Genomic DNA, 26,954 nt, shown 5'->3' with positions numbered 1-26,954 from the left:
ATTGTTGGCTATGGGTCAGTCGATGAGTAAGTGGTTATTTGATATGTGTTGTCTAATTGTGTGTGTTGTTTTGAGTTGCATATTTACCTTTGGTAATTTAGAGATGGGAGATTGAAAGTGCTAGTAATCAACTAGAGGGGGGTGAATAGGCAATTTTTATGAAAGTCTTTGAAATAAGCAAATACTTCGAAGACAGACAATCAAATAACACATAAACAGGATGCAGCGGACGACAAACTACACTAGATTGCCATTGTCAAGGAAACAATACAAGTAAAGCACGAAGATAAATAGCAGCTAGGTAGATAGACCAGAATAGGAAGATAGTGTGAAGCCAAACATGCAATCAGGGTGAAAGTCTTCACACAGTGTATTCAATTAGAACAGGCAAGCAATGACTTCATGAAGCTAAACTGAAGGAAGGAGAGTGAAGTGATAGATGCTTGACGAAGACAAGGATTTGGTAGACTAGTCCAAGTTGGTGTGATTGAACTTAGAAGACCACATCTTCACCTTATTCCCCTTGAGCTAAGGTCGCTTAGTCCTCGCCAAATTACTCAGGTAAGTCTTCAGGGTAGACTTCCAAACCTTCACAGACTTTGTTCAACGGCGATCCACAATGACTCTTGGATCCTCAGAATGCGACGCCTAACCGGCTGGAAGATCACAGTCTTCAAGTGTAATAAGTCTTCAGATCACATAGACAGAAAGACTTCAGTGATGCCAAACACTCTTTGGGCTCTAGGTGTTTTGGGTTTTGTCCTTGCAAGGATTCTATCTCAAAGGCTTCAGAGGTGGGTTGCTCTCAAACGACAAAAGCTGTCCGCTAACTCTGAGCAGCCACCAATTTATGGTGGAGGGGGTGGGCTATTTATAGCTAGGAGGCAAACCGACATGATATGTCCGAAATGTTCCAGTGTCATTAAGGAACCGACATGTGTCCAACGGTCAGATTAGAAACACATGCTGCAACTTGACTTGGGCTACAAGTAAAGTTGACTTATCCAACCCAGGATAAGGTTTTCTCTCATTAGTCTTCACTCAAAGACATAGGATTTTGGTTGAGCATCACGTCTGTTTTTTGACTCTGTTCAATTGAACCCCACCTGACAGTTCGGTGGTTCCTATGACTCAAGAAAGAAGAAAATGAAACTACGAAATAGCTATGTCTTCGCGCTCCATTGTCTTCAAATGAGTGTCTTCACGTGTCATTATCTTCGACACGAAATCTTTGCGAACCACCATTGTCTTCAATGTCTTCATGCAGTTTTAGGGGTTATCTTCGATGGGTAATGTGAATCAATAGGGACTTCTACCTATGTTATCCTGTGAAACTAACAAACACATTAGTCCCTCAACCACCTTTGTCGTCAATACTCCAAAACCAACTAGGGGTGGCACTACATGCACTTACAATCTCCCCCTTTTTGGCGATTGATGACAAACTAAAGTTTTTCAACGGGGATAAGAATATGTCAAAGTTAAAGAACTTGGTCATTGGGTTCAAGAAGTTGAAAGGGCCCCCCTGAAGATGTGAATATAAGTAATTTGCTTTTCAATGCAAATGCACATGGCAGGTTTTGCTTTGTGGAGATCTCCCTCTTTTCATGAAGTCAAATCGGAGTGCAAATAAAAATGTATTGAAGATAATGTCAGGCACAATGATAAATGGGTGTCCATAGAATAATTTCATGCGCATAAGATAGAAATTGAACCACGCATTGCAAAGTAGCAGAAAATGTTGTAGACGTCCCATCTAGACTTAAGTTTTACAACTCAAAAACCAACTGTTCACGAACGAGAGTTGCAAAACCTAATAAAAGTATAGCACCCGACCCATATAATCCCGTTTGAAGACTATCAACCCATATGCTTCTCACCCTTTTGTCATTGAATGGCCAAAAAGGAATGAAGACACACTACTAGGGAAAACCTTATACACAGAAACTTAGCAGTAGCGCTGGATAAAACCAGGCGCTACTTCTACTTACCAGTAGCACGCGTCCATAACATGCGCTACTGCTATCGACTTAGAAGTAGCACACGGGCCCCCCCCCAATCTTGCCTCGGTCGGGAGATGCAAAATCAAATGTTGCATTGGATTAAAGAAGCCCGGTGGAAAGATCTTCTCTAACTTGCAGATCAACTCCGGCGCCAACTCTTCCATTTCTTCTAGCACGCCAGGCGATAGTTCTTTTGCACAAAGAACACGGAAGAAATAGCTGAGTTCTGCCAGTACTAGCCATTCATCCTCAGGGATGAAGCCACACAACATCACCGGCATTACCCGCTCAATCCATATGTGCCAATCATGACTCTTGAGACCAAATATCTTCAATTTATCAAGACTGGCTCCCCTCTTTAGATTCGCTGCATACCCATCGGGGAACATCAACTGCATTTTCACCCACAAGATAATTTCCCTCATAGCTGGCCTTCCAAGATTGAACCATGCCTTTGGCTTCGTCCAGTTCTGCTTTCCTTTCGGTTCTTTCATGTTTTGTAACGGCCTATCACATAGCGCCTCCAGATCGACTCTAGCCTTAGTATTATCCTTTGACTTCCCATCTATGCCGAACAATGTACCAAAAAGTGCCTCGGCGATATTCTTCTCAGTGTGCCTCACGTCGATGTTGTGTGGGCAAAGGAGGTCTTTGAAGTAAGGCAGATCCCATAAGCATGTTTTGTGAGTCCAGGCGTGCTTAGAATTATACCCCTTGAAGTACCCTGGACGCTGTGGATCTAGCTCAAGAGCGTTTAACTGATCCAGGGTCTGTTGGCCTGTCAATGCAGGTGGTGCAGAGCTTTTGACAACTCTACCTCTGATGAAGTTCTTCTTGTCTTTCCTGAACTTATGGCGAGGATTCAGGAACTGTCTATGCATGTCGAAGCAACAAAACTTGCGACCGGCCTGAAGCCAATGAAACTCAAGAGCTCCCTTGCATGTGGGGCACGGGAACCTTCCATGCACACACCAGCCAACGAATAGCGCATACGCCGGCAAGTAATGCGTCGAGTACATGTACCAGACACGCATTATGAAGTTTCGTTTGCTATAGGCGTCGTATGTCTTGAACCCATTATCCCAGGCTTCTTGCAATTCGTCCTTAAGCGGCTGCATGTACACATTCATATTTTCCCCGGATAGTTGGGCCCTGGAATTATCAACGTCAGGAAAATGTTCTTTCTTTGCATAATCTGTCCGGGGGGGGGGGGGGATTGAGTGGAAAGACAAATACGGGCCAACAACTGTATTGGGCTGCCGTCATACCAAACACACTGAACCCATCCGTGCTGATGCCGACTCGAGGATGCCTCGGATCTGCCACTTTGTCAGCATGTAATTTATCAAAGTTTTTCCACCCAACACCATCCGATGTGTGTACAATCATCAGATTCCCATCTGCATCTAGTTCGGTTCTTTTGCCCGTTTTGTGCCATGTCATCTGTCTGGCCGTCTCTTCGACCATGAAAAGACATTGAAGTCTTGGTATGATTGGCATATACCGAAGAACACTAACGGGGATTTTGGTCTGTGTCTTCTCACCCATACCGTTGTCTACCACAACATACCTAGAAGACTTGCAAATGGGACAATAGTTCAAGTCCGCATAGTCAAGCCTAAACAAGACACATCCTTTCTCACAGGCATGTATCTTATCATAGGGCATCTCCAGTGCACGGAGGATTTTGTCCGACTGGTACAGGTTTGCAGGCATTACATGGCCTTTGGGTAGAAAGCGTCCAAATACTGTCATCATTGCATCGTAGCATTCTCTGCCCAAGTTGAACTGAGCCTTCAGAGCCATTACTTGTGAGATGGCATCCAACTGACAAAGCTCAATGTGCTCATGGAGCGGACGTTTTGAAGACTCCAACATTTCATTGAAGGCCTTTGCAGATTCCTCCATCTCCTCGTCCGAATCTGGAGCATCATCGAAGTCTTGCACCATGTTTTCCATCCCGGTACCATGCTCGTCGGTGCGATGACGATCCACCTCAGCTCGGTCACGTTGGGCAGACTCACCATGAAATGTCCACACCGTATAATCGGGCGTAAAACCACTCTTCTGCAGGTGTTTGCCCATTTCAGCCTCTGTCCTCTTTTCCCAATTGCCGCACCGTAAACAGGGGCACCAGGTTTTCCTCTGGCCATTTGCAAATGCGGCTCGCACAAACCCCTTGGTTTTTGTGAACCATTCAGTGCTCCATTTGTTCTGACCAGTGTGACCGGTGTACATCCATGCACGATCACTCATCTTGACTTTCAGAGCTACTAGACACACAACAAATATATATATATAATTCACCATGTATATATTCATCAGTTGATCTACTTTGTCAATTTTATTACGTCCATGCAACCTACACTCTAATAGGTAATGATAGGTCCTAATCCCACCCGAGTATGTTTAGATTGGGTTCATTTTCCCATGCTATGCTCCGGATCCTACACAAAATTTCGGCAGCACCTCCCCGCTGTTCTCCTGATACACGTCTCTGCAATAAACAGAGAGGATGTGTACCCAGAGAACAACAGGGGAGGCACTGACTAAACTTATGCGTCAAATCCGGAGCAAAGAATATGGGAAAACGAACCCAATCTAAACATACTCGGGCTGTCCATGGATAGCGTTGGACAATTCGAAAGAATCAAGGTTATAAATATGCAAATGCATGCATATTTATAACTATGACGCTTTCGAACGGGAGACACATATTGGTTACGCATACTGATGATTCAAGACACATATATAGCTAGCTATCAAGTTTCATTGGCACGAACACCGGAACAGAGCAAATAATTAACGGTGGAGGAGGACATGTCATTTGTGCTCACCCACGAACGAAGGGGCAGAGCTCGTCAAACGCACGGCGAGGTCGTCGACCACCAAACCTCGCAGCGATGAAATAACTGCACATTTAAATCTACCCGATCAACACAATTATATATGATGTTTTCATAACAAAATCAAAAAATATATGACCTAACTAATAATTCAGGGTGTCGGGGTCGGGGTCGGGGTGTGGGTCGGGGTGTGGTGTCAGGGTGTCGGTGGTCGGGGTAAGGGTGGGTGTGGTGTCAGGGTGTCGGGGTCGGGGTGTCGTGTCGGGGTCGGGGTGTCGTGTCGTGTCGGGGTGTCGTGTCGTGTCGGGGTGTCATGCCGGGGTGTCGTGTCGGGGTCGGGGTGTCATGTCGGGGTGTCGCGTCGGGGTGGGGGTGTCGGTCGTCGGGGTCGGGGTGTCGGTGGTCGGGGTGTCAGGTGTCGGGGTGTCGGTGGTCGGGGTCGGGGTGTCGGTGGTCTTCTTCTTCTCCTCCTCTCCTCTAGCTTTCTCCTCCTCCTCCTCCTCCTCCTCTCCTCTCCTCTTTCTTCTTCTTCTTCTTCTTCTTCTTCTTCTTCTTCTTCTTCTTCTTCTTCTTCTTCTTCTTCTTCTTCTTCTTCTTCTTCTTCTTTCTTCTCCTCCTCCTCCTCCTCCTCCTCTTCTTCTTCTTCTTCTTCTTCTTCTTCTTCTTCTCCTTTTTCCTCTTCTTAAACCTAGCACTAAGTAACCTAAAACAAAACAGGAAAAAACTACACCTAAACCTAGCTATTCTTCTTCTCCTCCTCTTCTTCTAATTATTCTTAGTTTTTTTCATTACTAAACATAAACCTAAAACTAAACTAAACCTAAGACCAAACTAAAAGTAATCTAAACTAAACAAAATATAAAACCAAACTAAAAGTAATCTAAACTAAACTAAATCTAAAACTAAACTAAAAGTAATCTAAACTAAAAAACAGAAAAAACAGAAGAAAAAAAAGGAGAAGAGGGGTGCGACCGGGGCTCACCTGCGGCAGGGGTGGGAGGCCTGTGGCACGCTGGCAGGGCCCAGGGGCGCCGGGCGGTGGGGTTGCTCGCCGACGGAGGGGCGCTGGCCGGGCGATGGTGGCGACGGGGCCACAGCTCTGGGGCGGCGGGGTGGCGCTGGCCGGGCGGAGGGGTGGGGGCGACGGGGCGGAGGGGGCGGAGGGGTGGGGGGGCGACGGGGCGGAGGGGGCGACGGGGCGGAGGGGTGGGGGGCGACGGGACGGAGGGGGCGACGGGGCGGCGCCGGGCGGCGGGTGGGGGGCGACAGGGCAGAGGGGGCGACGGGGCGGCGGGAGGCGGGGCGACCGGGCGGCGGCGGGGGGCGGGGGCGGCGGCGGTGGTGGGGTGGGATGTGGTGGCAGGGCGTGTCGGGGAGGAGAGAGGGAGAGAAGAGAGAGTAACGGGCGGGAGGGGGGGGGGGGTAGGGGCCGTTAGGTACTCTCCTCTTTGTCGTCCGCCTTTATGTCTCTTTGTCGTCTGCTAGCAGACGGCAAAGAGGTGGGGCGTTAAGTTTTTTCCAAACGGGCGGGGGGTGGGGGCCACCTCTCTCTTTGCCGTCTGCCAGCGGACGGCAAAGATTCCTTGCCGTCTGCTAGCAGACGGCAAAGAGCTCGCAGATGGCAAAGACCTGTTTTGTCGTCTGCCATTTCTTTGCCGTCTGCTTTTGGGTAGCTGATGGTAAAGAGCTTCTTTGCCGTCAGCTAGCAGACGGCAAAGAGCTGGCAGATGGCAAATTAGCTGATTCCAATAGTTTATCTCAGAATCAAGTCCATATTTAGTGCTAAATTTACGGAAAACATCGGTATCCATAAAAGATTTAACACAATCAAACTTAGGTGTCATACCTGACTGTTTACCTTTGTTGAGATCCCAATCTTCAGAGTTGCGTTTAATTCATTCCAATAAATCCCATTTGAATTCAATAGTCTTCATCGTAAAATAGCCAGCACAAGAAGTATCGAGCATGGTCCGATTGTTATCAGAAAGCCGAGCATAAAATTTTTGAATAATTATTTCTCTTGGGAGATCATGATTGGGGCATGAATATAACATTGATTTAAGCCTCCCCCAAGCTTGAGCGATGCTTTCTCCTTGGCGAGGCCAAAAATTATATATATAATCGCGATCACGATGAACAAGATGCATAGGATTAAACTTCTGATGAAATTCCAATTTCAATCGTTTGTAGTTCCATGATACCATATCATCACATAGCCTATACCATGTCAATGCATCTCCCTTCAAAGATAAAGGGAAGACCTTCTTCTTAAAAACATATTCAGGTATACCTGCAAGCTTAAATAATCCACAAACTTCATCCACATATATTAGGTGCTCATCAGGATACATTGTTCCATCTCCTGCATAAGGATTAGCTAGCAGTTTTTCTAACATACCCGAAGGAATTTCAAAGTAGACATTTTCATTTTCAGAAGGTTCAGTAGGTTGAGGAGCAACTCTTTGCTGTACTGGTCGGGGTGAAGATACCCCGAACAAGCCCCTCGGAGGATTACTTTCCATAGTAACAAGTGACAGTAAATGTCAGCACACTATATAAATTTTTCCTTACCAAATTCCACCTACCAAAGGCGCTTCACTCCCCGGCAACGGCGCGAGAAAAGATTCTTGATGACCCACAAGTATAGGGGATCTATTGTAGTCCTTTCGATAAGTAAGAGTGTCGAACCCAACGAGGAGCAGAAGGAAATGATAAGCGGTTTTCAGCAATGTATTCTCTGCAAGCACTGAAATTATAGGTTACAGGTAGTTTTGTGATAGGATAATTTGTAACGAGCAACAAGTAACAAAAGTAAATAAAGTGCATCAAGGTGGCCCAATCCTTTTTGTAGCAAAGTGCAAGCCTGGACAAACTCTTATATAGAGAAAAGCGCTCCCGAGGACACATGGGAATTATCGTCAAGCTAGTTTTCATCATGTTCATATGATTCGCGTTCGGTACTTTGATAATTTGATATGTGGGTGGACCAGTGCTTGGGTGCTGCCCTTACTTGGACAAGCATCCCACTTATGATTAACCTCTATTGCAAGCATCCGCAACTACAACAAAAGTATTAAGGTAAACCTAACCATAGCATGAAACATATGGATCCAAATCAGCCCCTTACGAAGCAACGCATAAACTAGGGTTTAAGCTTCTGTCACTCTAGCAACCCATCATCTACTTATTACTTCCCAATGCCTTCATCTAGGCCCAAATAATGGTGAAGTGTCATGTAGTCGACGTTCACATAACACCACTAGAGGATAGACAACATACATCTCATCAAAATATCGAACGAATACCAAATTCACATGACTACTAATAGCAAGACTTCTCCCATGTCCTCAGGAACAAACGTAACTACTCACAAAGCATATTCATGTTCATAATCAGAGGAGTATTAATATGCATAAAGGATCTGAACATATGATCTTCCACCAAATAAACCAACTAGCATCAACTACAAGGAGTAATCAACACTACTAGCAACCTACAGGTACCAATCCCAGACTTAGAGACAAGAATTGGATACAAGAGATGAACTAGGGTTTGAGAGGAGATGGTGCTGGTGAAGATGTTGATGGAGATTGCCCTCTCCCGATGAGAGGAGGGTTGGTGATGACGATGGCGATGATTTCCACGTCCCGGAGGGAAGTGTCCCCAGCAGAACAGATCTGCCGGAGCCCTAGATTGGTTCTGCCAAAGTTCCGCCTCGTGGCAGCGGAGTCTCGTCCCGAAAGCTTGCTTATTATTTTTCTTCGGACGAAAGACTTCATATAGCAGAAGATGGGCACCAGAGGGCCAACAGGGGGCGCACGAGGCAGGGGGCGCGCCCCCCACCCTCGTGGCTAGGGTGTGGGCCCCCTGTTGTATTTCTTCCGCTCAGTATTATTTATTATTTCCAAAAATAACTTTCGTGGAGTTTCAGGACTTTTGGAGTTGTGCAGAATAGGTCTCTAATATTTGCTCCTTTTCTAGCCCAGAATTCCAGCTGCTGGCATTCTCCCTCCTTATGTAAACCTTGTAAAATAAGAGAGAATAGGCATAAGCATTGTGACATAATGTGTAATAACAGCCCATAATGCAATAAATATTGATATAAAAGCATGATGCAAAATGGACGTATCAGGGACATACTCATTAACTTAGTCATACAGGCTAGACTTCTAGGGTTTAGCCATTACGATCTCGTGGTAGATCAACTCTTGTAATATTCATATTCATCAAGATCAATCAAGCAGGAAGTAGGGTATTACCTCCATAGAGAGGGCCCGAACCTGGGTAAACATCGTGTCCCCTGTCTCCTGTTACCATCGACCTCAGACGCACAGTTCGGGACCCCCTACCTGAGATCTGCCGGTTTTGACACCGACAATCACCTCCACACAAAATCCAACCATTACACACTTTTGACTCATCTCAGTGGCACTGATTAGGAAACTCAGTGGCATCGATCTGTTCAAAAATATGAACGTTAGGAATCTTGGTGGGACCGACTGGAACAACTCGGTGGGACTGATGTGCTAGGTCCTAGGGCAAACTTCATCTCGGTGGCACCGATTGCATCATCTCAGTGAGACTGAAGTGAGTGCAATGGGCAACAGAGAATTTGTCAAGCCAACTCGATGGGGATGATTGCATGAACTTGGTGAGACCTTAGTGAATGCAACAAGCCACAGAGCGCTGGTAAGGCCATCTCGGTGAGACTGAGATCCGTGTCGGTGTGACCGAACTGTTAGGATTTTTGGCAGTGGCTATGTCAATATGAACTTGGTGGCTATGGGTAGGATATGTCGGTGGGGCCGAGTTTGGAATTATGGTTTCGACATATTTGGATGGAGAAAGTGGCTGAGGGTTTTGGAGCAATATTACTAAGCACTTGAGAAAGTAGACCATTAAGCAACACCTCATCCACTTTTAACAGTATTGGGTTTCCTATGGACTCAATGTGATCTTGGATCACTAAAATAAAGATGAAGAGTCTTGATCTTTTGCCAATCCTTGTCCTTATGATTTTGAGGGGTCCACATTTCTTGTCCATGGCATGCCAATCATTGAACATCCTGAAATATTTATCTTGAACGGAGATTAGTTCAATGAGCTATATGTTGTTATGAATTATCAAAACCACCAAGGGATTATTGCACTTTCAATCTCCCCATTTTTGGTAATTGATGACACCATATAGATCAAAGGTTCAAAAAATGATTAAATCAATGAAATACATCATCGCTTTGAGAAGTACGTGATAAGCAAGATCTCCCCCTAAATTTGTGCATTATTATTAAAAATTTGCGTTTGAATGCAAATGCACAATCGATTAGAATCATGGGTCACTCTTCCATGTCACATACATATTGGTGGAGCACACAAAATGATATAAGTGATATAACATGCACGCATCACCAAATACAAAAGTGAATTATCATACACAAATAATTGTAGAGATAAGCATTAGGCACAAATTAAGCATAGTATGATCAACCACACAACCAAACGTAGTATCTCAGAAGAAAAATGATCAAGCAGCATGAATAAAATGGACATACTAGCAACGGGCAATAAAAACCAACAAGCAAAAGAATGAGACACTCTCTCTCGAAGCCTATGATCCATACAATTTCTCCCCCTTTGGCAACAAGTTACCAAAAAGCTTGAAAAGGTATAGGTCTATGCAAATCTCTAGGCACGATCCCCAAGAGCTCCTGAAGGTGTCTTCTGGCTTTTGACTCCTGTGTGTGTAGATGGTGTTGAGAGAACTGCGTCTGCAAATGCTTCCGTAGATGTCTGCTGAACTGGTGGAGTGGAAACTGGAGGTGGCACTGGAGCAGTGGTGGCAGGTGGAGAGTAATTGGTCCTCGTGTCTGCAACTGGCATGACTGAAAACCTAGTTGCCCTTGGCACAGATTGAAACCTGTCAGTAGTAGGATGCTCAACTCCATCCTCAGCATCATCTCTAAGCTTCTCCACAATAGACTGAATCGCTGTGACCTTGACATCAAGGTTGTATATCTTGTCATCCACAATCCGCTCGCTCTCCTGGTTCTTGGCTAAGTTGGCCAGAGTCCGCTCAATCCTCAGTGTTGCTTCCAGCTGATATGTCATTTGGTCTTGCTTTGTCTTCAGATTTGCTATTGGGGCATTAGGAGTTGTGGCTTCCTTTGCTGCTTTTGCTGCTTCTGCTGCTTGAGCCTCAAATGATGTGGGATGAGAAGAGTCCATCACCACCACATTATCCTCGAACTCTGGCTGAAGAGGAAGATGCTCACGATCTAGTAGATATGTGCTCATTCCAACTTTCTTGGGGATGTAACCCCATGACGATATGACACGCCTGATTGGGTTGGGTCATCTCATTGGCGACTTATGAAATAGGACTTAAGATGGGCTAAGATGTTGAAGACCTCAAGACCTATAGAGCGTCTTGAGGAGTGGGCCAACTCATGGGCCAGAACTTGAAGACGGCGACTCGTGCTCCAGAAGTACAAGTCGCCACCTGAAGTTTCCTTACTTAGGGAACAAGACAAATAGGAAACATTCTAGGTCACGGATCATAATGCGACCCAGAATCTATTGTAAACCTCAGGCCTCCACCCATATATATAGGGGAGCCCCTGAGGCCAAAGGACTAAGTTACAAGCTCTCCAGTACTATGTTAGCAAAGTCACATCCTTGTATTCGAGATCATCATCATTAATAAGACACAAGCATGACGTAGGCTTGTACCTCCATCGTGAGGAGCCGAACCTGGGTAAACCCTTGTCTTTCGATTCCGATCAACCCCATTCAAGCTATAACCTTGTGGCGATGGCCTCATGACTAATTCCTTTCACGAGGACACCTTCCATGATAAAACGACGACAGTTTGTGCCCACCATGGGGCTATCGCTCGGTGGTGTAGAGTTCTTGGAGGGAGCTCTCCGCGGGATCGAGGGAGACGCGATCGGCCGCATGACCAAGAGTCGCCGCGGCAAGCTTTACATCAATAATTCAAGCTGGAGCCCAGAGGCCAACTCAAACGTGTACGGGTAGAGGGTCCCCTTCGGCAAGATCCACGTCTTCATCAGCAAGTTCGGTGAGTTAGAACCTGAGCCGGACATCTTCACCGACATCGTCGAGCCGGCTCAGCCCATGCAACCCACCAGGGTTCGAGCTGGTCGGAACCACGTCTTCGTCGGCTTCACTCAGGGGGTCGACCTCTCAGACAATTCAGCATCGGGGGGCGACACCCTAGTCTACTCCAACAGCGAGTCATCCGCCCTCTATACGATAGTAGGCGGGGGGCTATTCCAATGATGAGATGGCCCCAGTCGATCATGAGTGGCCCTGTTGGACCGCCGTCTACATGCTGGGAACTGCCTCAGCTCTTGGCTCAACCGCGACAGGTACTATAGGCGGCACTGGTGCGGCGGCGCCTGACCCAAACGCGGCTGGTCCAGACAAGCCGTCAACTCAAGTCCTCTCTGAGTTGTTTGCCTTATTGACGACACTTCTTGAGTCTCCCGTCACAGCAGAGAACCAGGAAGAACGCAATGCAGAAGTAGCTAAAACCCATGACCAGATGACTAAGCTCGGGAGGACATCAATGCTGAGAGTGCTCTCATGGTCCAGTTACAGACCCAGATCCATAATGAAACAAAGGTCCTAAGGACAGAGGTGTGGCATTTGGGCCTCTGTCAGCGTCCTTCTGAAGCAGTTCATAGGAGCCGTAATGACTCTTATTTACCCCCTGGGTTTGAGGGCAGAGGTCTGTTCAACACGCCTGCGCCAGCCGTCGGCACGAGTACTCCTACGGAATGAGTCGTACCTCAATATGGCCACGGCGGGCCATCTCCCATTCAGCAGCATCATCATGAGCTGGTCGAGAACCAGCCGCTCGTTAGGACGACTCCGGATCGCTTCGTAACGCCCGTGGGTCACTTCTCCAACCATGTGGATAACTTGGTGGAAGCAGCTACCATCTTCGCCGCACTCCAGATCATGGGAAATAACCGAATTGAGAGGGAAGCTTTCCATGCCATTGATTTGTTGAAAAATGTTGTGGTCCAACAGTGGAATTGTTCCTATAGTTAGCAGTGGCTCCACTGCACCCCCCATCCGAGTCGCTGTAGAAGTCGCCATGTTGAGTTGCCAGCCATCTCCAGCAACGCCCGACGGATACACGAGCAGCAGAATAACCAGCCCCGTCTTGAAGCTCTAAACGCTCAAGAGATCGTTGACACGGCTCGCGCACGGCGGGAAGTGCAAGCCCAAATGCGGCGGCCCATCAGTCACCCATGACCCCCTGTCTTTGCAGGGTGTTGGGTCAAGCACGCGATCCATTGGGATACCGTGCCTAGCACCGGCCTTGCACAGCGAGTGTATGCCTAAGGATTTCTGTAGCGATCCGACCTCACATGGTCAAATCTCTGTGTATAAGTGTCATCCCTGGATCGGTAATGCTGACTCACACAGTACTTGAAGGATTTATAACAGAGTTCAATCACACACTTAATATATCGAATGTACAACGAGAACTTATTACAATAATATGGCTGAAGGCCATCTAAATAAGATAACAGCGGAAGCTTTGAAGGTAAATGAGTCCATAAACTCCAGCGGCATAGCTGAGTGCACGACAACGACCTAGCGCACCTTACTCTTCGTTTGAAAACTCTGCAACATAATACGTTGCAGCCTATGTAGGTCAGCACATGGAATATGCTGGCAAAATAACACTGTAGAGCAATTAAAATGAACAGCTATATCTATATGCATATTTGGCTGGTGGAGGCTCTATGTTTAGCATTTGCAGAAAGCTAGTTTTTCCCTACAACAAAGGGATATATTTTATTTAACTACAAAGTTTTTTGAAAACATTGAGAATGGTAACCCCATATCAATCCCAAATTAAAGTAATCATTAACCCAAGAAATTAATTAGATTAAAGTGATGAGATCGACATAATAATTCAAGAACCAGATACTCAAGATGTCCATAACCGGGCACACGGCTAACCATGATTAGTTTGTACACTCTGTAGAGGTTTGCGCACTTTTCCCCACAAGAATCGATCTCCTTCGTTGAATTTCTCGCACTGCATGATGTTTGAGAGACGGATGATCGAGACACAGTCTTTCCGAAGAGGTCCCCTTAACCAATAGATATGCCGGTACACCTACAATCCCCTACATCTGCTAGCCCATCATGGAAAGGATTCCCACAACTTAATCAACTATGCCGGAGCCCATAATGGCTTGTGGCTCCACACGGAAGTTTCTAGCATGAATAATCTTATGATCCCTTTGAGCCTAGGTGGCGAACCATAGGAAAAATCACACGGATACCCCGGGATTCTCCTTTGGACAGCACTGGATTCCCCAGGTGCCCACAAACCAATCCACCCAGATGTGTGTTAAAGTAGCCACCATAATAAACCCTTAGTTAATAATAATTCTCACATCTGTCATGAATCACTCAATCCAAACCACGTCTACTAGCTTAGTATAGCCAAGTATAATAAGCATAACGTAGAAGTAACTCCCAAGGTTTGAATAAAAGGGCAATAGGTACTACCTCAACAACTACTTCCCAAAACCCACATGTTATCAAGTCCTAACCATGCAGTGTTTGAGGATTTGAAACTAATGCATAAAAACTGGGTAATAAAGGGGTATGATCAAAGTGTTACTTGCCTTGCCGACGATCTGAAAACCCTAGTGACTCCTAGCAGCACGCTTCGCACTCCGGAAACTCTATCATAAACAAACAATAATATACATAAGCACTCAAGCAATAGATGCAAGGCTAAAACTCAAATGAAAATATCCAAGTTCAAAGTTCATCTGAAGAGCTTCGATTTGCAAAAACAATCAGTCGAAACGGAGCTACGAAACTCAAACTGCGGTCAAAAGAAGTTTGAATACAAATCTGCTTGCAACCAAGTTTTAAATTGTCAAAACCATGTTCAAGTTGGTTATTTGGAAAGAGGGGATCGAGACACAGATTTTGACGTTTGTTGCACTGGATTCGGATAAATGAGCAAAAAGTTGCGAGCGTTTGAAGATCAGGGCTAATCTGCGATAAAAATAATCGCGGATAGGTCCCTGGCCGAAAATAAAATAGAAAGAAAAACCTATCGAACGAACGTTCGCTATCAGGGACAAATGAACGAATACGTTCGCTAACAGAGACGTTCGAACGAACGCTCGCTAATTAGCGAACTCCAAAAAACGATCTAATAAAAAAAACCCGGTGACGGTTCGGCGGTTTTTACCGGTTCTTAAAAAAAGGCGGGTCGGCGGCGATGGGATCCAGGGAGTCCGGCGAGGCGGCGTGCGGCGATGGCGGCGCAAGGAGGCGGCGGCGCTGTGGGGCAGGGGTGGCGCGGGCGCGAGCTGCGGTGGCGGTGGGCTGCGGTGGGGCGGGGTGGCGAGGAGGCGGCGGGGTGGGTGGCTTTAAAAGGGGGCCAGGGCGGCGGCGCCTTGGGAAAGGGGGCGTCGCGGGGTGGAGTCCGGCTCGGACTCCCCTTGGAGTCCGTGCGGCGGCGGGGCTCCGCGCGGGACGGAGGCGGCGCACAGGTGGGCCGGCCTGCTCGGCTGGGCTTCGGCCCAGTCAGGCGGGAAGATTTTAAAAAAGAATATTCCGCCCGAAGAAAAATCCTAATAAAATATAAAAACAAATTCTAAAAATACCAGAAACAACTTTCATCGTCTAAACCTATTATTTAGAACAAAGTGAACATTTTTCTAGCCTAAAACTGCAATTTTCAAAAATGCAAAATTTTCTAATTCAAATAAAATATCAAATAAAATCCAAATAAAACGTAAATTTGATTTAAAAAAATTTCCTCCAATATTCCTCTCTTTTTGAAGAAGTCATACTATCTTATCTCTTTTATTTTTATATCGAAAATATTTGGAGAGAAAAACATTAAAACTAAATTGATCCTCTTTTCAAATTTGAGAAAATTCAAATATGAAAATAAATGAAATCCCCAACTCTCTCCTTGGGTCCTTGAGTTGCTTAAGATTTCTACGATCACAAACAAAATGCAAATAAATATATGATATGCATATGATGACCTATGTATAACATCCAGATTGAAAATTGGGATGTTACAAACCTACCCCCCTTAAGATGAATCTCGCCCTCGAGATTCGGGTTGGCTAGAAAATAGGTGTGGGTGGTCTTTCCGTAGGTCTTCTTCTCGCTCCCAGGTGGCCTCATCCTCGGTATGGTGGCTCCACTGAACTTTGCAAAACTTAATAACCTTGCTGCGTGTAACCCGGCTGGCAAACTCGAGAATCTTCACAGGTTTCTCCTCGTAGGTTTGGTCATTATCCAATTGAATTGCTTCCAGGGGCACTATATCTCTCATAGGAATATCGGCCATCTCCGCATGGCACTTCTTCAACTTGGAAGCGTGAAACGCATCGTGAACTCCTGACAGTCCTTCTGGTAACTCCAACTTGTAGGTCACCTCTCCCATACGTTCCAAAAATAGGTATGGCCCTACAAATCTCGAGGCTAACTTTCCCTTAACTCCTCGCTGAGGTGACACACGAAGATATGTTCGGTCTCCAATCTCATAGACTACCTCCTTGCGTTTTGTATTGGCATAGCTCTTCTGCCTGGACTGAGCTACCTTCAGTCTATCTCGAATCAACTTAACCTTCTCTTTAGATTCTTTGATTAGATCTGGTCCAAACAACTGACGGTCTCCAACTTCATCCCATATCAACGGTGTTCTGCACCTCCTTCCATACAAAGCTTCAAAAGGTGCCATCTGCCTGATGACTGGCATAGCTCTTCTGCCTGATGACTGTTGTTGTAGGAGAACTCCGCGTAAGGCAAATTATCATCCCAACTAGATCCATAATCTAGCGCACAAGCTCTCAACATGTCCTCCAGAATCTGATTGACTCTCTCGGTCTATCCATCTGTCTGTGGATGAAAGGCTGTACTGAACTCTAGCCCGGTACCCAAAGTCTGGTGCAGCTGATTCCAAAACTTCGAGGTGAACTGTGTTCCTCTATCTGATACGATGGTCCTCGGAACTCCATGCAGACATACGATCCTGGTCATATATATCTTGGCCAACTTCTCACTTGTGTAAGTGGATTTCACTGGGATAAAGTGAGCTATCTTGGTCAAGCGATCAACTACTACCCAGATAGAATCATATCCCGATCGGGTCCTGGGTAATTCGGTGATGAAATCCATGCCAAGTTTATCCCAGTTCCATTCAGGTATCGGCATAGGCTGTAGTAACCCGGCTGGTTTCTGATGTTCTGCCTTCACTCTCTGACATACATCACATACTACTACATATATACTCGGCAATATCGTTCTTCATACCTGTCCACCAGAAATGCTCCTTCAAATCCAAATACATCTTGGTGTTTCTGGGGTGAATCGAGTATGGCGAGTCATGAGCTTCCTGAAGTATTAACTTCCTGATCTCCGCATTATTAGGCATATAAACACGATCCTCAAACCATAAAGTCTCGTGCTCATCCTCACGAAAACCCTTGGCTTTTCCTTTGCCCATCCTCTCCTTTATCTCAACAATTTCCCTGTCCTCCTTCTGGACTTCTCGAATCTCTCCCAATAACGTAGACTGAACCTCCATTGCCGCAACAAAACCTCTTGGAACTATCTCCAAATGAAGTTCCTTGAGATCGTCGGCTAACTCCTGCGGTAATCCTCCACTTACGAGGGTATTGACATAACTCTTGCGGCTCAAAGTGTCTGCTACGACATTGGCCTTTCCTGGATGATAGTGCAACTTCATATCATAATCCTTTATTAACTCCAACCATCTCCTCTGCCTGAGATGCAGCTCCTTCTGTGTGAAGATATACTTCAAACTCTTATGATCCGTATATACGTCACAATGGTTTCCAATAAGAAAATGTCTCCAGGTCTTGAGCGCATGCACCACGGCTGCTAACTCCAAATCATGTGTGGCATAGTTCAATTCATGCGGTCGAAGCTAACGTGAAGCATATGAAACGACTCTTCCGTCCTACATAAGTACACCTCCAAGTCCTAAGCTAGAAGCGTCGCAATACACTTGGAAATCCTTGCGTATATCTGGTAGAATTAGCACTGGGGCTGTAACCAAACGTTTCTTCAACTCCTAAAAACTGGCTTCACATTCCTCGGTCCATTTGAACTTAGTGTCCTTCTTCAACAACTCTGTTATGGGTTTCGCAATCTTGGGAAAATTCTCAATGAACCTCCTATAATATCCTGCGAGGCCTAGAAAACTGCTGATCTCTCCAACTGAGGTGGGTGCCAACCACTCAGTGACAGACTGAACCTTGGTGGGGTCTACTGCTATACCTTCTACTGATATAACATGTCCAAGAAAACCAACTTCCTTCAACCAAAACTCACACTTGCTAAACTTGGCATACAACTGATGTTCCCTGAGCTTCTCGAGAACTAAGCACAAGTGTTCCTTGTGTTCCTCTTCGTTCTTCGAGTACACCAAAATATCATCAATGAACACCACAACAAACTTATCCAAAAACTCCATGAACACCTTGTTCATCATACTCATAAAATAGGCAGGGGCATTAGTCAATCCAAATGACATAACCATGTACTCATACAGCCCGTACCTTGTGGTAAAAGCTGTTTTAGGTATATCCTGTTCTCGAATCTTCACCTGGTGGTATCCTAATCGTAGATCGATCTTGGAGAATACTTTATCTCCTTGCAGCTGGTCAAACAAATCGTTGATCATCGGTAGTGGGTACTTGTTCTTGATCGTCACTTCATTCAATGCACGATAATCAACAACCATTCTCAAAGATCCATCCTTCTTCTCAACCAAGAGCACTGGGGCTCCCCACGGTTATGAACTTGGTCGGATATAAACTTTCTCCAGTAATTCCTTAATCTGCTTCTTAATTACCTCCAGATCATTTGCGGGCATCTGATATGGTCTGTTCGATATTGGTCCGGTGCCTGGCAATAGCTCTATCAAGAATTCTATGTCTCGATCTGATGGCATGCCCGGTAATTCTTCTGGAAATACATCCGGGTAATCCTTCACAACCGGCACTTCTTCCTGAACAACTCCTGAGAGTGAACTTACTTGGATCCTCCTTGGTGCCTGTCGTGATACATACTTGATCCACTTACCCTCTAGGGTGGTGAATAGAATTGACCTACTAGCACAATCGATATTTCCTCCATACATGGATAGCCAATCCATGCCTAATATCACATCCAATCCTTGTGATTCCAAGATTATTAGGTCTGAGGGCAAAATGTGCCTACCTATAGTCAATGGCATCTCAAAACATCCTGTGCTTGCCATATACTCCGCTCCAGGCGAGCTTACTAACATAGGTGTCTTAAGAACTTTGGTGGGCAGCTTATACTTATCCACAAATCCCCTTGATATGTATGAATGTGATGCACCAGTATCAAAAAGAACAATAGTAGTAAATGACTTAATCTAAAACTTACCTATAACTACATCTGGCTGTTCTTCAACCTCCTCCACGTTAACGTGGTTCACTTGTCCTCTGGTGAAAGGGTTGGGCTTCTTCCCAAAGTTCCCATTTCCGTTGCCATTCTTCAATTCTGAACAATCATTGGCATAGTGTCCAGTCTTCCCGCACTTGTAACAGGTAACATGACTCAGGTCCTTCTTAGCGGGTGTTGCTGGATTGGAACGGTTCTGGCTGCTACTTGCTCCATTCCCATTTCCATTCTTGGGGCCACTGTTGTTATTGTGCTTCCTCCATTATGAGTATGGCCTCGATGGTTATGGGTGTAACCTCCTGAGTTAGGAGTGAAGCGAGGCTTCTGCTGAGCTCCAGAACCTGTCCATACTTCCTTTTGCGGCTCTCTATCTGCTGCTGCTTGCCTTCGATCATAAGAGCCCTATCTACCAACTCCTGGTAGTTTGCAAATGTGGCCACCATCAACTGCATGCTCAGCTCATCATTCAGCACTTCCATAAACTTCCCCTGCTTCGCGGCATCTGTGGCCACATCATCTGGGGCATAGCGAGCTAACTTGTTGAACTCATCCACGTACTGTGCCACGGTATGGTTTCCCTGGCATAAGTTGCGAAACTCACGCTTCTTCATGCTCATAGCTCCAGTTGAGACATGTACAGTATGGAAAGCTTGCTGAAACTGATCCCAAGTGACATTGGCTATAGGAAAAGTGACTGTGTAATTCTCCCACCATGAGGCTGCGGGTCCATCCAGTTGGTGTGTGGCAAAGCGCACCTTCTCAGCATCTGTGCAACCTGCGGTGGTCAGCTCCCTTCCAATCCCGTGGAGCCAGTCATCAGCAACAATTGGCTCGGTGCTACTGGAAAACACCGGCGGATTCAACCTCAGAAAACGGGCTAAGTTGTCAACTGGAGGTGGTGGCGGTGGGTTGTTGTTATTGTTGTTGTTGTTGCCTTGGTTCTGGACTAGTAGCTGCATCAAAGCATTCTACTACTGGATCAACTGAGTGAGCGCCGGTGGGAAGACAAATCCGGGGTCACGTCTTGGAGGCATCTTATGGGTTTAGAGGGGAGAGATTAGAATAGAGTGAGGTCTAGAGGGAAATCACTACCCATATGAACATGGGACAACACAAAATCATAATCACATCACTCAATTCAAAACAAGGGCATACCATCGATCTAACTATCGTTACAAAATACTCGGACAATTACTATATACATGGGAGAATACTAATGATATTTGGAGGTCAACTAAAAACATTCATCGGTGGAAGACTCCATGACATCCGCTCTAGCTTCTTCTTCGTAATCATTATCACTATCGGGGTCGGAGTCAGTATCGTCGATGATGATGTAGTCTTCGGAGTGGATGTCCTCCTCGGGTGCGGGATCTCCCATGAATACTCCTAGCTTCTTCTTCAGGTCTTCATTCTTCTCCAGTAGTACTGCAATTTCTTCTTCATATCCATCACGTGTAGACTTGAGTTCTTGTTCTAGCTCCATGTTCCTGGTCATCAGCTTCTTCATGTCTATCATGCTGGCGCACATCTGGTTCTCCTGACGACGAATGTGTTGGTTTAACTCCTGGATGTAGGCTGCAATGGACTTGTCCCTCCTGGTGCAAATCATCTCCCATTGCTCATCTCGGTGTTCGCATATCTGGTAGATGGAGTCCTTAAGATCCTTGTGGTAAACTTCGCCGATGCGTCCCATGGCGATGTGTGCTGCCATGTTCTTTCATAGACTCCAGGTTGGTGCATCAAAGGAAAATTCTATGGGCTCGGTAACTGGCGTGAATGTCCTTCCTGGAACATGAACTCGAATCATCCAACGCTCCTCCTCTGGTAAAGTGGTGATGTAGGTCCCGGTGAAGCTTGGTATTCCGATGTTCAGGTACCTAGTGGCTTCCTTCAAGTGTCGTCCAAAAGGTGTATCTTCATCCGGTTTAGCAAACTTGTTCCTTGGGTCCGCCATCTATAGAGTAGAAAGATGGAGAAGAGTCAGAAATGAGTAGAGAAGAGGTTCCTATGGCTCATCTTAGTGGTCGCGTCCTACAGTCAGCGTGTGCTCTGATACCACCTTGTAGCGATCCGACCTCAGACGGTCAAATCTCTGTGTATAAGTGTCATCCCTGGATCGGTAATGCTGACACACACAGTAGTTGAAGGATTTATAACAGAGTTCAATCAGACACTTAATACATCGAATGTATCAAAAGAGAACTTATTACAATAATATGGCTGAAGGCCATCTAAATAAGATAACAGCGGAATCTTCGAAGGTAAATGAGTCCATCAACTCCAACGGCATAGCCGAGTGCATGACAACGACCTAGCGCACCTTACTCGTCGTCTGAAAACTCTGCAACATAATACGTTGCATCCTGTGTAGGTCAACACACGGAATATGCTGGCAAAATAACAAAGTAGAGCAATGAACATGAACAGCTATATCTATATCCATATTTGGTTGGTGGAGGCTCTATGTTTAGCTTTTGCACAAAGCTAGTTTTCCCTACAACAAAGGAATATATTTTATTTAACTACAAAGTTTGTTGAAAACATTGAGAATGGTAACCCCATCTCAATCCCAAGTTAAAGTAATCATTAGCCCACCAAATTAATTAGATTAAATTGATGAGATCAACATAATAATTCAAGCACCAGATACTCAAGATGTCCATAACCGGGGACACGGCTAACCATGATTAGTTTGTACACTCTGCAGAGGTTTGCGCACTTTCCCCACAAGACTCGATCTCCTCCATTCAATTTCTCGCACTTCATGATGTTTGAGAGACGGATGATCGAGACACAGTCTTTCTGAAGAGGTCCCCTTAATCGATATATAGGCCGGTACACCTACAATCCCCTACATCTGCTAGCCCATCGTGGAAATGATTCCCACAACTTACTCAACTATGCCAGAGACCATAATGGCTTGTGGCTGCACATGGAAGTTTCTAGCATGAATAATCTTATGATCCCTTTGAGCCTGGGTGGCGAACCATAGGAAAAATCACACGAATACCCCAGGATTCTCCTTTGGACAGCACTGGACTCCCCAGGTGCCCACAAACCAATCCACCAGATGTGTGTTAAAGTAGCCACCTTAATAAACCCATAGTTAATAATAATTCTCACATCTTTCATGAATCACTCAATCCAAACCACGTCTACTAGCATAGCATAGCCAAGTATAATAAGCGCAACGTAGAAGTAACTCCTAAGGTTTGAATAAAAGGGCAATAGGTACTACCTCAACAACTACTTCCGAAAACCCACATGTTATCAAGTCCTAACCATGCAGTGTTTGAGGATTTGAAACTAATGAATAAAAACTGGGTAATAAAGGGGTATGATCAAAGTGTTACTTGCCTTGCTGACGATCTGAAAACCCTAGTGACTCGTAGTAGCATGCTTCGCACTCCGGAAACTCTATCATAAACAAAGAATAACATACATAAGGACTCAAGCAATAGATGCAAGGGTAAAACTCGAATAAAAAGATCCAAGTTGAAATTTCAACTGAAGAGCTTTGATTTGCAAAAAGAATCAGTCGAAACGGAGGTACGACACTCAAACTGCGGTCAAAAGAAGTTCAAATACAAATGTGCTTGCAACCAAATTTTTATTTGTCAAAACCATGTTAAAGTTGGTTATCTGGAAAGAGGGGATCGATACGAAGATTTTGGCATTGGTTTCACTGGATTCGGATAAACAAGCAAAATGTTGCGAGCGTTTGAACATCAGGGGCTAATCTGCGATAAAAATAATCGCGGATAGGTCCCTGGCGGAAAATAAAATAAGAAGAAAAACCTATCGAACGAACGTTCGCTATCAGGGACAAACGAACGAATGCGTTTGCTAACAGAGACGTTCGAACGAATGCTCGCTAATTAGCGATCTCGAAAAAAAACCAATCTAATGAAAAAACCGAGCGACTGTTCGGCGGTTTTTACCGGTTCTTAAAAAAACCGGCGGTTCGGCGGCGATGGGATCTGCGAGTCCGGCGAGGCGGGGCTCCGGCGACGGCGGCGTGCGGCGACGGCGGCGGAGCGGTGGGGCGGCGGCGGCGTGGGCGCGAGCTGCGGCGGCGGTGGACTGCGGTGGGGCGAGGAGGCGGCGGGGTGGGCGGCTTTTAAAGGGGCCAGGGGGCGGCGCCTTGGGGAAGGCGGCGGCGCGGGGTGGAGTCCGTCTCGGACTCCCCTCGGCGTCCGTGCAGCGGCGGGGCTCCGCGTGGGAGGGAGGTGGCGCGCAGGTGGGCCAGCCTGCTCGGCTGGGCTTCGGCCGAGTCGCGAGGGAAGTTAAAAAAAATTCCGCCCAAAGAAAAATCCTAATAAAATATATAAAAATTCTAAAAATATCAGAAACAATTTTCACCATCTAAACCTATTATTTAGGACAAAGTGAACATTTTTCTGGCCTAAAAATGCAATTTTCAAAAATGCAAATTTTCCAATTCAAATAAAATATCAAATAAAACGTAAGTTTGATTTTAAAAATTTCCACCAATATTCCTCTCTTTTTGAAGAAGTCATATTATCTTCTCTCTTTTATTTTTAATATAGAAAATATTCGGAGAGAAAAACATTAAGACCAAATTGATCCTCTTTTCAAATTTGAGAAAATTCAAATATGAAAATAAATGAAATCCCCAACTCTCTTCTTGGGTCCTTGAGTTGCTTAAGATTTCTAGGACCACAAACAAAATGCAAATAAAAATATGATATGCATATGATGACCTATGTATAACATCCAAATTGAAAATTGGGATGTTACAACTTCAAGGGCCCTCGGAAGGTTTCCAACTACATGCCTGATTTTGAGTTAACGGTTTGGATTGAGAGTTATGAAATTTCTATGGACATACATGATGTTAGTGATGCGGTCTGCGCCAAGTATTTAACTATGATGTTGGAGGGCCTGCCCGAACCTGGCTAAAGAATTTCCCCCTAACTCCATCAACACTTGGGCTGAGTTGAAAGCGTGCTTTGTTAAACACTTCTAGGGGACATTCAAGCGTCCTATGACCGTTGCTGATCTTCAACATTGTGTTCAGCATGAGGGGGAATCAGCCCATCATTAGGCTCACCGGGTCGTGGACATAATCCACTCCTCAGATGGCAGACTAGCTGCAAAAATCGTCTTAATCATGGAGAAAAACTATCATTTTGATCCCCTCGTTTAGAAGCTCGGGCGACTCATGCGGACCGTTCAGGACATGGGTGAGCTCATGGATGACCTTACCAGATGCGCTGAGTCAGATACCACAAAGGATCCCAACCCGGACGACGGTCAGACTGGCAAGGAAAAGAAGAATGTTGGCTGATACGTCTCCAACGTATCTATAATTTTTGATTGTTCCATGCTGTTATATTATCATTTTTGGACGTTTTAAAATCATTTTATAGCAACTTTATATCATTTTTATTGACTAACCTTTGGACATAGTGCCCAGTGCAGGTTGTTGTTTTTTGCTTGTTTTTTATTTCCCAGAATATCCCTATCAAACGGAGTACAAACGCAGCGAAACTTTTTGGAGATTTTTTTTGGACCAGAAGACAACTTGGGAGCCAAGGAAGCACCTGGGGGATGCCCGTGGGGCCCACAAGACAGCAGGGCGCGCCAGAGGCCCCTGGCATGCCCTGATGGTTTGTGGGGCCCACGGGGGCCTCCTGCACCTCCTTTTCGCTCTATAAATACCTAAATATTCCAGAAACCCTAGGGGAGTCCACGAAACACAATTCCAGCTGCCGCAAGTTCCAGAACCACGAGATCCAATCTAACACGATCACAGAGGGGTTCATCATCTTCATTGGTGCCTCTCCGAGGATGCATGAGTAGTTCACCATAGACCTACGGGTCCGTAGGAAGTAGCTAGATGGCTTCTTCTCTCTTTTTGATTCTCAATACAATGGTCTCTTGGAAATCTATTTGATGTAATGACTTTTTGCAATGTGTTTGTTAGGATCCGATGAAGTTCGACTTTATGATCAGATCTATATCCATGAATATTATTTGAATCGTCTTTGATCTCTTATATGCATGATTATTTATAACCTCGTATTTCTTCTTCTAATCTTTGGTCTAGTTAGGCCAACTAGATCAATCTTTCTTGCTATGAAAAGAGGTGCTTTGGGATGGGTTCGATCTTACGGTGTCCTCACCCAGTGACAGAAGGGGTAGCGAGGCACGTATGTATCGTTGCTATTAAGGATAACAAGATGGGGTCTATTCCTACATGAATAGATCATGTCTACATCATGTCATTGTTCTTATTGCATTACTCCATTTCTCCATGAACTTAATACACTAGATGCATGTTGGATAGCGGTCGATGTGTGGAGTAATAGTAGTAGATGCAGAATTGGTTCGATCTGCTAATCTTGGACGTGATGCCTATATATTGATCATTGCCTTGGATATCATCATAATTTTTTGTTCTTCTATCAATTGCCAACAGTAATTTGTTTACCCACCGTGTGCTATTTTCTCGAGAGAAGCCACTAGTGAAATCTACGGCCACCGGGTCTATCTTTTATTATAGTGCTTTCAAATCTATTTTTCACCGCTTTTGTTTTGAGATCTATTATTCCAAAAACCCAAAAATACTTTGCTGCACTTTTTATTTGCATCTTTTATTTCCTGTTATATTCATATCTATTTATCCAATCGCATACAATTTAATCTATGTTTTTACCGAGGAGCGATTGACAACCCCTCTTACGCATCGGGTTGCAACTATTTGTTCTTTGTGTGCAGGTACCGTTAACATAGTATTGCTTTGTCCTCCTACTAGATTGATACCTTGGTTTTATAACTGAGAGAAATACCTACCGTAGTTGTACTACATCATCCCTTCCTCTTTGGGGAAATACAGTATTATCAATATGGTTTTCATGAGTTTAATCTTTGGTGTGATTGGTTTCTCTCTAATGACGTGTGAGTAACCCCCCATAGGCATGGGAAATGTAGGTGAGTGGTAGGATTCATATGTGGCTAATTTATATGTCATAATTTGTATTGCTAGTAGTATGATCTTTCTAGTATGTTGTTATACTATGGTGAAGCTAGTGAAAGTTGTCCAATTTAAGGGCCTAGGCAACACAATCTCAAAACCTAAATAAGTAACACATATTGTTTAGGGAATCTGTGACCTCTGACTTGACAGGTGGATATATCTATGAGAACCATAGACGACACGAGATAACGGTGATCCACAATACTTACTGCTTAATTCCGGTCCAAGGACCATAATTGTGGAGACGACCACCCTGTGGCAACTGTGAAGCAGGACCATAGAATAAAATATAATCCTGAGAGGAGGAGTTTCAAAATTTACAGTGATCCGCCTATAGATCACACATATCAAGTAGTATGAGTATGATATAAGGTAACTGGTATTACTGTCGCACTGGCACACTTGATATATTCTTGCCATGAACTGAATTCTCTCTGTGCCTAATATCTTCATTGTAGGAAACGCAAATCTATTTTCACTTTATTTTATTTACTTTTAAGAGTTTTTAATCTTTATTTCAAACCTTTTACCCTAGTCATTCTAGTTTATTCTTCCACCAGGATAGTAAAAGTACTTGTAGAACCTCAAGTAGTTACATCACACATGAACAGT

General features: G+C 45.1%; 1 pseudogene; it reads right to left on the bottom strand.

Moving 5' to 3' along the window:
- Window positions 1-26,954, bottom strand: part of LOC141023235 (uncharacterized) — a 142,136-nt pseudogene that overhangs the window by 44,188 nt on the left and 70,994 nt on the right.

Source organism: Aegilops tauschii, chromosome 5 (genome assembly GCF_002575655.3).
Source record: "Aegilops tauschii subsp. strangulata cultivar AL8/78 chromosome 5, Aet v6.0, whole genome shotgun sequence".
In the NCBI taxonomy this organism is placed as follows: Eukaryota; Viridiplantae; Streptophyta; class Magnoliopsida; order Poales; family Poaceae; genus Aegilops; species Aegilops tauschii.
Note: the sequence above shows the minus strand (reverse complement) of the source record. Positions and strands in the feature narration are given on the sequence as shown.